Source organism: Hyperoodon ampullatus (genome assembly GCF_949752795.1).
Source record: "Hyperoodon ampullatus genome assembly, chromosome: 13".
In the NCBI taxonomy this organism is placed as follows: Eukaryota; Metazoa; Chordata; class Mammalia; order Artiodactyla; family Ziphiidae; genus Hyperoodon; species Hyperoodon ampullatus.
This window is the reverse complement of record NC_136926.1, coordinates 50082269-50096571: the sequence shown is the minus strand read 5'-3', so window position 1 is coordinate 50096571 and position 14303 is coordinate 50082269.

The following is a 14303-nucleotide window of genomic DNA, read 5'->3' as shown; positions in this document are numbered from 1 at the left end:
AAAATTAAATACAAAGAAAAATTATTAAAAGCCACAAGGGAATTATTAAAAGCAAAATTATTAAAAACAAGGGAAAAATTATTAAAAGCAACAAAAAATTATTAAAAACAACACTATTAAAAAACAACAACAGCAACGAATAACATACAAGGGAACTCCCAGAAGGTTAACAGCTCATTTCTTACCAGAAGCTCTATAAGCCAGAAGGGAGTGGCATGATATATTTAAAGTGACAAGAGGAAAAACCAACATCCAATATTACTCTACCCAGCAAGGATCTCATTCAGATTCGATAGAGAAATCAAAAGCTTTACAGACAAGCTAAAGCTAAGAGAATTCAGCACCACCAAACCAGCTCTACAACAAATGCTAAAGGAACTTCTTTACATGGGAAACACAAGAGAAGAAAAGGATCTACAAAAACAAACCCAAAACAATTGAGAAAATGGTAATAGAACATACATATTGATAATTACCTTAAATGTGAATGGATTAAATTCTCCAACCAAAAGACACAGGCTTGCTGAATGGATACAAAAACAAGACCCATATATATGCTGTCTACAAGAGACCCACTTCAGACTGAAAATGAGGGGATGGAAAAAGATATTCCATGCAAATGGAAATCAAAAGAAAGCTGGAGTAGCAATACTCATATCAGATAAAATAGACTTTAAAGTAAAGAATGTTACAAGAGACAATGAAGGACACTACATAATGATCAAGGGATCAATCCAAGAAGAAGATATAACAATTATAAATATATATGCACCCAACATAGGAGCACCTCAATAAGGCAACTGCTAATAGCTCTAAAAGAGGAAATCGACAGTCACACAATAATAGTGGGGGACTTTAACACCTCACTTACACCAATGGACATATTATCCAGGCAGAAAATTAATAAGGAAACACAAACATTAAATTACACAATAGAGCAGATAGATTTAATTGATATTTATAGGACATTCCATCCAAAAACAACAGATTACACTTTCTTCTCAAGTGCACACGGAATATTCTCCAGGATAGATCACATCTTGGGTCACAAATCAAGCCTCAGTAAATTTAAGAAAGTTGAAATCATATAAAGCATATTTTCTGAGCACAACGCTATGACATTAGAAATCAATTATGGGGAAAAAAACATAAAAGACACAAACACATGGAGGCCAAACAATACATTGCTTAATAACCAAGAGATCGCTGAAGAAATTAAAGAGGAAATCAAAACATACCTAGGGACAAATGATAATGAAAACATGATGATCCAAAACCTATGGATGCAACAAAAGCAGTTCTAAGAGGGAAGTTTATAGCAATAAAAGCCTACCTCAAGAAATAAGAAAAATCGCAAATAAACAATCTAACTTTACACCTAAAGGAACTAGAGAATGAAGAACAAACAAAACCCAAAGTTAGTAGAAGGAAAGAAATCATAAAGATCAGAGCAGAAATAAATGAAATAGAAACAAAGAAAACAGTACCAAAGATCAATAAAACTAAAAATAAACAAAAATTCTTTGAGAAAATAAATAAAATTGATAAACCTTTAGCCAGACTCATCAAGAAAAAGAGGGAGAGGACTCAAATCAAAAAATCAGAAATGAAAAAGAAGTTACAATGGACACCACAGAAATACAAAGCATCATAAGAGACTACTACAAGCAACTCTATGCCAATAAAATGGACAACCTGAAAGAAATGGACAAATTCTTAGAAAGGTATAACCTTCCAAGACAGAACCAGAAAGAAATAAAACACATGAACAGACCAATCACAAGTGAAGAAATTGAAACTGTGATTAAAAATCCTCCAACAAACAAAAGTCCAGGACCAGATAGTTTCACAGGTGAATTCTATCATTTAGAGAAGCGCTAACACCCATTCTTCTCTAACTCTTCCAAAAACTTGCAGAGGAAGGAACACTCTCAAACTCATTCTATGATGCCACCATCACCCTGATACCTAAATCAGACAAAGATACTACAAAAAAAGAAAATTACAGACTAATATCAGTGATGAATAAAGATACAAAAATCCTCAACAAATCACTAGCAAACAGAATCCAACAACACGTGAAAAGGATCATATACCATGATCAAGTGGGATTTATCCCAGGGATGCAAGGATTCCTCAATATATGCAAATCAATCAATGTGATGCCCCATATTAACAAATTGAAGACTAAAAACCATATGATCATCTCAATAGATGCAGAAAAAGCTTTGACAAAATTCAACACCCATTTATGATAAAAACTCTCCAGAAAGTGGGCATAGAGGGAACCTACCTCAACATAATAAAGGCCGTATATGACAGACCCACAGCAAACATCATTCTCAATGGTGAAAAACTGAAAGCATTCCCACTAAGATCAGGAACAAGACAAGGATGTCCACTCTTGCCACTATCATTCAACATAGTTTTGGAAGTTCTAGCCACGGCAATCAGAGAAGAAAAAAATAAAAGGAATACCAATTGGAAAAGAAGAAGTAAAACTGTCCCTGTTTGCAGATGACATGATAGTATGCATAGATAATAAAGATGCCACTAGAAAACTACTAGAGGTAATCAATGAATTTGGTAAAGTTACAGGACATAAAATTAATGCACAGAAATCTGTTGCATTCCTACACACTAACAACGAAAGATCAGAAAGAGAAATTAAGGAAACAACCCCATTCACCACTGCAATAAAAAGAATAAAATTTCTAAGAATGAACCTACCTAAGGAGGTGAAAGACCTGTACTCAGAAAACTATAAGACACTAATGAAAGAAATAAAAGATGACATAAACAGATGGAGAGATAGACCATGTTCTTGGAATGGAAGAATCAATACTGTGAAAATGACTATACTACCCAAAGCAATCTACAGATTCAATGAAATCCCTATCAAATTACCAGTGGCAATTTTCACAGAACTAGAACAAAAAATCTTAAAATTTGTATGGAGACACAAAAGACCCCAAATAGCCAAAGCAATCCTGAGGAAGAAAAGCAGAGCTGGAGGAATCAGACTCCCTGACTTCAGACTATACTACAAAGCTACAGTAATCAAGACAGTATGGTACTGGCACAAAACCAGAAATATAGACCAATGGAAGAGGATAGAAAGCCCAGAGATAAACCCACACACCTATGATCAACTAATCTATGATAAAGGAGTCAAGGCTATACAATGAAGAAAAAACAGTCTCTTCAATAAGTGGTGCTGCGGGGTACTGGAACTGGACAGCTGCATGTAAAAGAATGAAATTAGAACACTCCCTAACACCATACACAAAAATAAACTCAAAATTGATTAATGACCTAAATGTAAGACCAGACACTATAAAATCCCTAGAGGAAAACATAGGAAGAGCACTCTTTGACATAAATCACAGCAAGATATTTTTTGACCCACCTCCTAGAGTAATGGAAATAAAAACAAAAATAAAAAAAATGGAACCTAATGAAACTGAAAAGCTTTTGCACAGCAAAGGAAACTATAAAGATGAAAAGACAACCCCCAGAATGGGAGAAAATATTTGCAGATGAATCAACAGACAAAGAATTAAATTCCAAAATATATAAAGAGATCATGTAGCTCAATATTAAAAAAACAAACAACCCAATCAAAAAATGAGCAGAAGACCTAAATAGATATTTCTCCAAAGAAGACATACAGGTGGGCAAGAGTCACATGAAAAGCTGCTCAACATCACTAATTATTAGAGAAATGCAAATCAAAACTACAATGAGATATCACCTCACACCAGTTAGAATGGGCATCCTCAGAAAATCTACAAACAACAAATGCTGGAGAGAGTGTGGAGAAAAGGGAACCCTCTTGCACTGTTGGTGGGAATATAAATTGATACAGCCACTATGGAGAACAGTATGGAGGTTCCTTAAAAAACTAAAAATAGAATTACCACATTATCCAGCAATCCCACTACTGGGCATATACCCAGAGAAAACCATAATTCAAAAAGACACATGTGCCCCAATGTTCATTGCAGCACTATTTACAATAGCCAGGTCATGGAAAGCAACCTAAATGCCCATCAACAGTGAATGGATAAAGAAGATGTGGTATGTATATACAATGGAATATTACTCAGCCATAAAAAGGAATGAACTTGGGTCATTGCTAGAGACTTGGATGGACCTAGAGACTGTCATACAGAGTGAAGTAAGTCAGAAAGAGAAAAACAAATATTGTATATTAATGCATACATGTGGAACCTAGAAAAATGGTACAGGTGAACTGGTTTGCAGGGCAGAAACGGAGATACAGATGTAGAGAACAAATGTATGGGCACCAAGGAGGGAAAGCAGAGGGGCGAGGTGGTGGTGGTGGGATGAATTGGGAGATTGGGATTGACATGTATACAGTAATATGTATAAAATAGATAACCAATAAGACCCTGCTGTATATAAAAACAAAAAAGAAATCAAAAATAAATAAATAAATAGATATGGAGGTTAGGAGAAAAGGATTTTAAAGGTATCTGAAGAACTGAAAGAATTAAGCAAATGAAGGATGAAGATCAGTGGTGACATACAGTGACATTTTATGTAAATGCAACTTCAGCAGGACTTATGAAATTCAGATATTAAATTTTCAGCATGTAACTTTCAGTCACAAAATAAACTTTCTCAAACAAACAAAAACGTAAATGGACAGTGTCCACAACCATGACCCACAAGCAACTAAGGGTTCTGACCCTTGGGGAATAAAAGTCAAGTTTTGACATCAGTCAAACAATCCAGTCTAAAGGACAACTCCAAATGGGTAATGGAAGAGAAAGATAAATACTGATGACCGCATTGGGATTAGTCACAGCTGTTGGGGCTGTAGCTTGTTCCATGTCAGTGCGTGTTAAGTCTTCTGTAGACATTACAGGCGGCCACTATCTTGGACTCGGTGTAAGGAGCAAGTGGGTCTCGGCAGGGCAAGGATTGCCTGTACTAGACACCTCTCAGGCCCTCCTCAGATCCTTTCCACCCATCTTTTTCTCCCGGTTGCTATTGTGATACATTTTAGGTGCAGGTGTAATTTGACTGCACCTTCATTCAGCTGGACTGAGTATCCCTCGCTTTCTGCCATGGGGTTCTCTTCCTCTGCTCCCTGGATGTCTTGGAATATACTCAGCCATTTTGATGTTTACACAAACCTGCAGGTGCTATGGGCAGTCTTGAGCCATCAGTGCAGGAGCTAGTGTATAAATATTTCCCTTCTCCCTGAGCAGACCATTCTGAGTCTCATTCTACTGTTCTTTAGAAGGTCCCCAACAGGGGCCCACAGTGGGAACCAGTTCAATACAGTCCCTTGGACTTGCTTTTTTTCCTTCCCCAAATCAACCTTGTCTGCCTTCTGTTCTTGATCCTTGGAATCAGTTTCCAAAATAAACTACCTGAACACAAGCTTTATCTCAGGCTCAGCATTGTGGAGTGTCTTGAGCTAAGACAATTGAGGTCCTCTAATTTAACTTTTTTTTCTGTTTGTATCCCCTTTCTGGATCATGGGAGTGGACGTGTGTTTTCATGCGTATATATATGCTTATCGTTAGCTGTGTTCAGACACTCATGCTCTGGCTGTGCGTTTTATTCTACTCCTGTGGGCTTTGCTTTGCCCTGTGTGCTCTATTTTTCTCCTCTGTCCTAGATTTCTTTTCCTCCCAGGAAGGCTTTACTGTGTCCCCTTACCATTTCCCCAAATGCTGGGCTCTGACATCTGTGTATAAAATAGAACCATTTATGAAGGCATATGTGAGATGAAATTCTTTTGCTTTCCCTTCATTTTCCATCCCTAGTAGTAACTGGTAACTGTGTATCCATTTGAAAAGGAAAAATTATTTAGTCTATTCAGACTATTTTAGAATTTATTAATGTACAGTATTTGATAATCATATAGATGGTATAGCCATCCTAATTTAAATAAGCAGTTTACCCATGCTGCAATATGATTACTTAGGTTTTAGAGACACAGCCTGATTCTCTACAAATAATTGTGCTGAACTGATGATTCAGGAAGATTTTATTTCATTCTAGATGGATTTGCATCTGTTCTAAACCAGTCAGTAACAATTCAAAAGAGCTACCACTTGATTTCCAGTATCAATCAGAATTCAGAAAACCAAAGCCATACATTCCATGTAGCTCCTGTACTGATTAATCAGTTAATAGTGTTATTTAAATAGTATGTCAGAGAGAGAAAAGCATATCCCATTTATCCTTTAGCTGTGTACACATATCTGTAGCCTGTGTAATGATGTGTGTGGTGGAATCAATCTCATCCAATTAAGCTCCCCCTCAATAGTATCTTTCAACTGATGTCCCAGAGTGTGTTATAAATGGTTGATAAAATGAATGCTGAAAAAATTCTACAAGAATTTAACTCAAATGGAATAACTCAAGATCTGATTGAAAGTATACAATTGTAAAAAATGTATCACAAAAGGAGCCCCATAGAGACAGCTCCAAAAGGAAGGTGAGTGGAAAAATCCTATCTCAGATATGTGTTAAGCTAGCAGAATCACAGATGAATCCAGTATCAGTGGGCTTCAAGATATGTCATCTACAGATACCATAGGATATCACTTATATGTGGAACCAGCAATCCCACTACTGAGCATATATCCTGAGAAAAGCATAATTCAAAAAGAGTCATGTACCAAATGTTCATTGCAGCTCTATTTACAATAGCCAGGACATGGAAGCAACCAAAGTGTCCATCAACAGATGAATGGATAAAGAAGATGTGGCACATATATACAATGGAATATTACTCAGCCATAAAAAGAAACAAAACTGAGTTATTTGCAGTGAGGTGGATGGACCTAGAGACTGTCATACAGAGTGAAGTAAGTCAGAAAGAGAAAAACAAATACTGTATGCTAACACATATATACGGAATCTACAAAAAAAAAAAAAGGTCATGAAGAACCTAGGGGCAAGATGGGAATAAAGATGCAGACCTACTAGAGAATGGACTTGAGGATACGGGGAGGGGGAAGGGTAAGCTGGGACAAAATGAGAGAGTGGAATGGACATATATACACTACCAAACGTAAAACAGATAGCTAGTGAGAAGCAGCTGCATAGCATAGGGAGATCAGCTTGGTGCTTTGTGACCACCTAGAGGGGTTGGATAGGGAGGGTGGGAGGGATGGAGATGCAAGAGAGAAGAGATATGGGAACATATGTATATATATAACTGATTCACTTTGTTATAAAGCAGAAACTGACACACCATTGTAAAGGAATTATACTCCAATAAAGATGTTAAAAAATAAATAAATAAAATACAACACAAATGAACATATCTACAAAACAAAAACAGACTCACAGATATAGAGAACAGACTTGTGGTTGCCAAGGGGGAAGGGGGTCAGGGAGGAAGGATTGGGATTTTGGGATTACCAGATGTGAACTATTATGTATAGGATGGATAAACAACAAGGTCCTGCTTTATAGCACAGGGAACTAAATTTAATAGCCTGTGATAAACCATAATGGAAAAGGATATGAAAAAGAATATATATGTGTATAAGTGAGTGACTGCTGTACAGCAGAAATTAACACAACACTGTAAATCAACTATACCCGAATAAAATTTTTTTAAAAAGATATGTCATCTTATGGAAAACTTGAGGAAGATTCAGCACTTTCTTCATGCCAGTATGTCAGTTTTAGAATAAAATATCAAAGGCTATTTATTAAAATATTTTAACCCTCTAACATATTTATAATGAGACATCAAAAGCTATGCCCTTAAAAGGTATCTGCTAAATATTTATCTATGTTCCAAAGAGAATGATAATGCAACTTAGACCTAAGATTTATACTCAATGTTTTTACTTGTTTGTTAAGTTAAACTTTAGGTCAGATATTTGAAATATCTGTTTTTTCTCATCTCTCTCACAGACAGAGAGACACACATACAAGCACATATGTACACAATATTTTGTGAATAACAAAGTTTCTATTCATTCAGGTATTAGATTACTTATTTCCAATGTCTTGTACCTTTAGACATAGTCAGATTGTTTTATAATCAGTATAAAAACATCACTAAAAATAAATTCAAAAATTTTACCCAAATGTAATACATTTCCTACCACTTAGTAACATTATCAAAAGATTACAATGTTCTCAGTGCTCTCAAATGTCCATTTATTTCATTTTATGAATAATATTAATTTCAAATAGCCTATATTTAAATTATTTAAGTACCAAGCAATCCTCAAAATTAATCCTCTAATTAATGTCCATATATGAAAGGTGTAGTATCAATTTTGGTAGAGTATTTTTGAAGTCTCATACTTTTACTGTTAGAAAAGATATTTTAGAAAACATTATATTAAAATCAAAGCTTTAAAAATGAATTTCCTAAATGAATAAATAGAAACTTTAAAAGAAAATGAAATGTTAGTTGTTCTTAAGTTGTTCTTAAGTCTATCTCCCAGATGAATGTGAGGTTTCACAGAGAATTTGAACCATAACCTGTTCAGCTTTATGTTGCCAACACCCAACCCAGTACCTGACAGAGCAGTGTTTAATGAATACATATGGAATAAAAGAAAACCTAGGTGTAATAATCTACAAATTATCCTTACTACATCCATCATTTTTTTTACTTGAGGATAATTACTTAATTTTGGAATCTTCTCCTAAAATATAGAACTTTGTCCTTAGGTAAGCACTTTATTGAAGAACATGATTCCATGATGCTTAAAAATACAAAAACATAAAAATGCCTCATGATTCTAGAAAGAAATCTTCATGGAACTTGAAAGCATGTGGAAAGCCTAAACCAGAAAAACAGACACTGACAGGAATGAACAGCTCCTGGGAAAACACTGTTGAAGAGTATGAAGATGCTCCCAAGATTGTGTCTGACATAAGGCAACTGGTCAGTTCACTGACCAGAAGGAAACATGGTTCATTTTAAAGCCAAGTTGCTGGTGTGCAAATACAGGAGATACAAGGAATGGAAGAAATAATAAGAAGAAAGAAGTCAAGATAAAGGAGGGGAACGAATTTCCATAGAGTAGAAGGAATAGCACCGAGATAGTGGCAGTGAAAAAAGTAAAAAAAAAAAAAAAAAAAAAAAAAAAAAAAGTGGGAGTCAAGTTCAAATGGCATCCCAGTGCTTATGTCTGTGATTCCACAGGGCATCATCGTGCCACAGTAAAGAGTAGGATTGAGGAAACACTGTAGGTATGCAGATGGCTTCATATACCTCAAAAGAAAACATTTAGAGAGAAGGCAAGCTAAATTCCTTTTAGTTTGATTGTCTCAAAGCACATCAATATTCACTGTCACGCTTAAGGCAACCCAACAGCTGTCTGTGGCCCATTCACTATCGTTCTTACCATCAGAGAAAAGACAACCTTAATAGGGTAAACTGCTGATGTTAGTAGAGCTGTAATCAAGTGTTACATATAAACTGTCCTACACCACGATCCCAAACTTCCCCCAACTGCCGGCAAACACCTCTCTCTGCACTCCATGCAAACTGGAAAAGCAAAGGATTTTATAAACAAATGTTACTAAGTTGTGTGAGAGTAAACATCAGAATGCTAGACGTAACTTGTTCAAAAAACAGAAACAGAAAGCCATGAAGCTACAGAACAATTTTGCAGCTTCCTCCCCTCCCCACCCAAACCAGCCTAGCCCCTTAAATAGTTTTTTTAAAATGCTGATGAAGTTGGCCTATTTTGGCAAAGCCTGCCAAGTTCTAGCCTAGCAGAGGCCAGTGAATCGAATGCCTGAGGGCTTAAGAAAAAAAATGAAAGTCTGACTGCTATTATATGTGCAAATATTTTAGGCTTCAACAAAATAAAACCCCTGATGATGGAAAAATTCTGCTCTTCTAGAGTTTTCACAGGTGTCACCCTTTCTATACTGTTTATGGACTGTAAACTCATAAAAGGACATGACAATTCCCTTTACAATTTTGTCACTTTTATTTCTTGATCCCAGACTCCAGAGAGCGGACCTAAGTAAGCTGGCCCTTCAGAGAAAGGGCAAAGGAAATTTTTCTGGGTAGGGTTTTAATATTGGAAGTCCTGCACCCTGGGAAGCCAGTAGTCCCTGGCAAGCCAGGATCTTGCTCACCCTAGTTCCTGGTTTATTTGCCCCCCTTTTCCAGGGGCTATTTGCAGATGTACAGCAGAAACCTGAGAAGTAGGGAAATGCAGTTGATCCTAGCTAAGGAGCATAATCTCAAAAAGGAAGAAATGGATATAGGGTGGTGGTTCTCAACCTTGGCTGTGCGTTAGAATAACCTGGGGAGCTTTAAAAACTACCTGTGTCCCACCACCGCGAGCTTTGATTTAATTGTTCTGGAGTGTGGCCTGGACAAGTTCCCCAGATGAGTCCAATGTGTAGCCAAGACTGAGAAGCACTGACATAGGGAGCCATTGAAATGGTCTCCCCATGTGCTATGTTAAACCTTCAATGTGGCTATATTTTGAGTTCATGAAACTGATTCCTATATAACACCAATTACTGATAGAAGAATATTTAAATTTCACTGTATTTGATACAAACAGTCACACAAAATAGGCTGTAAGAAAGACAACATGGACTAGTTGTGCAGAGCTCCCATTTTACCTTCAACAAATGAAACCATGTGTCTATTAAGTTATCAATCTGATTCATTGCAATTGAATAACTTGAATTATACATTTTCATGGTTAAGCCTTTTGAAACATATGACCCTTTCATATTTCTCAACTAATAGTTAACTTCTCTTAATTTTTTGATGAACAGTTTCTTTCCAATTGACTAATTATTCCCTCAGAATACGTTTTAATCTTTACTTAGCCCATTTATGACTCAACAGTTACTGATGAGAGTGATATTCAGAATATTTAACAACCAGTAAAGTACAGGCACTGACCAACGGCCAAGGATATGGTCCTGGCTCTAGATTAACCCTAATAGGGTAGAATTAACACATTCATTGCTGAATCAAAATGCAGTCCTGGGGGTCCTTGACCATGTCTAAAAGGGGTCCTTGGGGGGCTTTAGACAATGCTATTTACCAACCAGAACAAATGTTTTAAAATATTTTACAATTGACATTATTTTTCCAATTTGCATCCACTGAATCCTAGCCCTAATAAAGAGTTCCTTAAAGTCTCTAATTTAAAATGTCCACAATCAGGGAAAGAATCTCGGTGAAGCCAGTGTAGGAGGGTATCAATCCAATTTCTCTCACTTGCTGGGTGAAACCATTTTATAGCTCTCATTGTGTTTTGCATTGGGAAACCCTGGACTTTGAATTCAGGCAGACCTGGATGGGAATTCCAGCTTTGTCACTAATTGCTGTATAATCTTGGGTAAAGTGCCTCTCTGAGCCACAGTTCCCACCATTGCTTAGGTTTTATGAAGATTAAATGGTGGCAGGGGTCTAGGGTCTTATAATGTACTTTATAAATGGTAGGTGTACTTATCATGATGGTAACGATTTTTCAGATTCTGTTGAGATATTTTCATTGATCAGTACACAGCTATTCAGCTCTAATTGCTAGAAAGTTAGACCTTATTATAGTTGATTGTATTTTTTGTTAAAACATTCATTGTCCCTCTCCATGGAAGGAATATTTCTTTCCACCCAATGGGCATCAAGCTTGACAATGGAACTTGCTTTGGCCAATGAAATACAAACACAAGTGCCATGTGTCACTTTCAGAGAATAGTTTGAACCACCAAAATTTGCTTCTGCCTTTTTTTTTTCTTTATCCTAAAACTATCAACATGTGCTTAGTCTGTCTACACTTTACCATATGTAAGTATATCTCAAGGTTTTTTGTAAGCCATGTGTATTTTTCTTAACCCTTTCCCATCTAAGCTCCATGCCATCTTGAGCTTTTATCTTTTTGAAACTCTTCTCACAGGCTCTTAAAAGTATTTGATTTTACTTTAGCTTTTTTGTGACATTTTCTATTTTATGGTCCTGTCTTTTTAATATAAGAATTCATCTTAATGTTCCTAATGCATCTTCTCTGGTTTCCTTAAACATACTGTTTTTTTTTTTTTTCCATTTGAACTAGTGCTTCATGTCAGAATTTCATTGCCATGAGAAATGTGTGTGTGTGTGTGTATAATGTTTAAAGTTATTTGATAATAAAAAGAATGACTGCTATTAAAAAAGAAAACTAGTTCAACATGGCAATTTAAAGTATTTAAAGTGGTAATAAAACTGAGGAAGAAATCTCTCTAAAGAAAATGGTATGCCTTTGGTAATTCCTCATATATTTTAGCAAATATTCATAGAGGATTTTGACGTGATTTGAACTTTGGTAATATTTTTAGATCAAATATTTATAACTGAAAAGGAAAGGAGACATGGTCTCAATGTGGTAGATATTTAATGAATCTTGATAAATAAATTCATAAAAGAGTCCATAAGTGCACAGCTTTTTGTTCCGTAGGTGAAACTTACAAACATGAAACAAACAAAAACAGTAAAACAATATACATAACCAGATCCTAATGATTAATCTTGGCAATAATGTTTAAAAATTACAAACACCACTGTTTTAAAGGACAAACCATATTTATAAAATGCACCTGTCATTCTGATTCTATTAGAAGGGGAAATAATAGACATATACTAAACCACAATAGAGTAACATTCAGGATCATGTTTTATTAAATCTATTTGCTAAATTTATTGAGATTGGATAAGATTCAAGCACCATCTCAAGGACTGAAATCTGGATGAAGGCTATAAAACAAAGTTAATAATAAATGGCAATGTCAAGTTAAGGTGTGATGGCTAATGACATGGGTATTATGGCCTGTCTTATTTAACATCTGTGTTAATTATAGGAGTAGCCAGTGTGTTAATTAAACTTGTAGATGATTCTAAATTAGGAGATGCTACAAATACCACTGAAAACCAAGCAGTAATTGTAGAAGTAAAAGGACTTCATGAGCAAAACTGCCATTAAATAATACTGAAGGAAAATAGATCAGTAAGAGTGAAGATTTCAAACGCTCTTGCTCTCACTTTCTGATCTTCTGAGGCAAAAACTGAGCATAAATCATAAAACAAGAGTGAAATAACTTTTGAGGCTAATGACCTTTTACTTTGAAGTAAGACCATAAATACCTTTATCTTTTAGAGCTCATCACTGTCAAGTAGGTACTTAAAGCTATGCTTAGAGAACAACTTAGTGTAATGAATTTCACTGTGTTTGATTGAGGAGGTTACTGATTTGGATTCTTCTGGTTCATATCCTATACTCTAGTACACAAGTCCTTATTTTGTTGTCTAGATAGTTACTCCAAATTCTAAAGAATGAACTCTGGCTCTGAACTGCCATCCCTGGGGTCTGGGTTTCTATGACTTTTGTCTTCTTACCAACCTGTTCGTCTGAACCTTTGCCTACTATGCGATCTCTGACTTGCCTGGTGCTCAACTCACCTTGCTCCTATCACTGGTGCAATTTCTGGCTCTCTCATTCCCCCCGGGGGCTCTGTGTGGTCTCAGCGCCCTACCTGCAGCCTTCAGAGTGCTCAGGTGTGCTCCTATCACCACCTGATGGCTTCCAACTGTCCCTGGACACATCTATTTGGAAATTCTATTGTCGCTTCATACTCAGCATTTCTAAAAAAAATTCATTATCTTTCTTTCTGTCCCCTAAGAAGACCCCTCTCCTGCCTTTTTCATCAATGTCAGTGCTGATAGATTTCACCCAGGTCAATAGGAAAGGAAAATAGAGTTGTCCTTTACATTTCCATATTCGTGACCCTCTGTATTCTATTGTTCACCCAGTCTCTTTGAGTTCTCTTTCCATATTCATATTAATTTTTCTCTTTCCTCTCTCACTTTCACTCTTCTCATCCAGGCCTGTATCACTTATATTTTTATGAGTGTAATAGCCTTTTTGGGGGGAGGAGTGAAATAAAAATAATAAAAATAGGCTAATGTTCCTGTAAAAGTAAGCACATATAACTAAGGAAAACCAGTTTGCATCATGCCACCCTTCCAAAAAAGAATACTCATGTTCAAGAAACATTTGAGTAAAAGCAAAACAAACATAACCATATCACATTAACACAACCTAGAAACTACCTGATTGTCAGTAAGTTATAAGTGGAAATGAAGGTCTGGTTCTTGCATGGTTTTGATCATCCATTATTGCATATTCTTGGGAGAAAAGCAACTAGCAGTAACATTATCACCAAAGAAGAACTGGGCTGGTTCCACGTAGACATATGATAAAGACATGGTTGTAATGATGGAAGTATTAGCTATTGCTACAGTGGTAATTGTTTTGCAATATATAAGT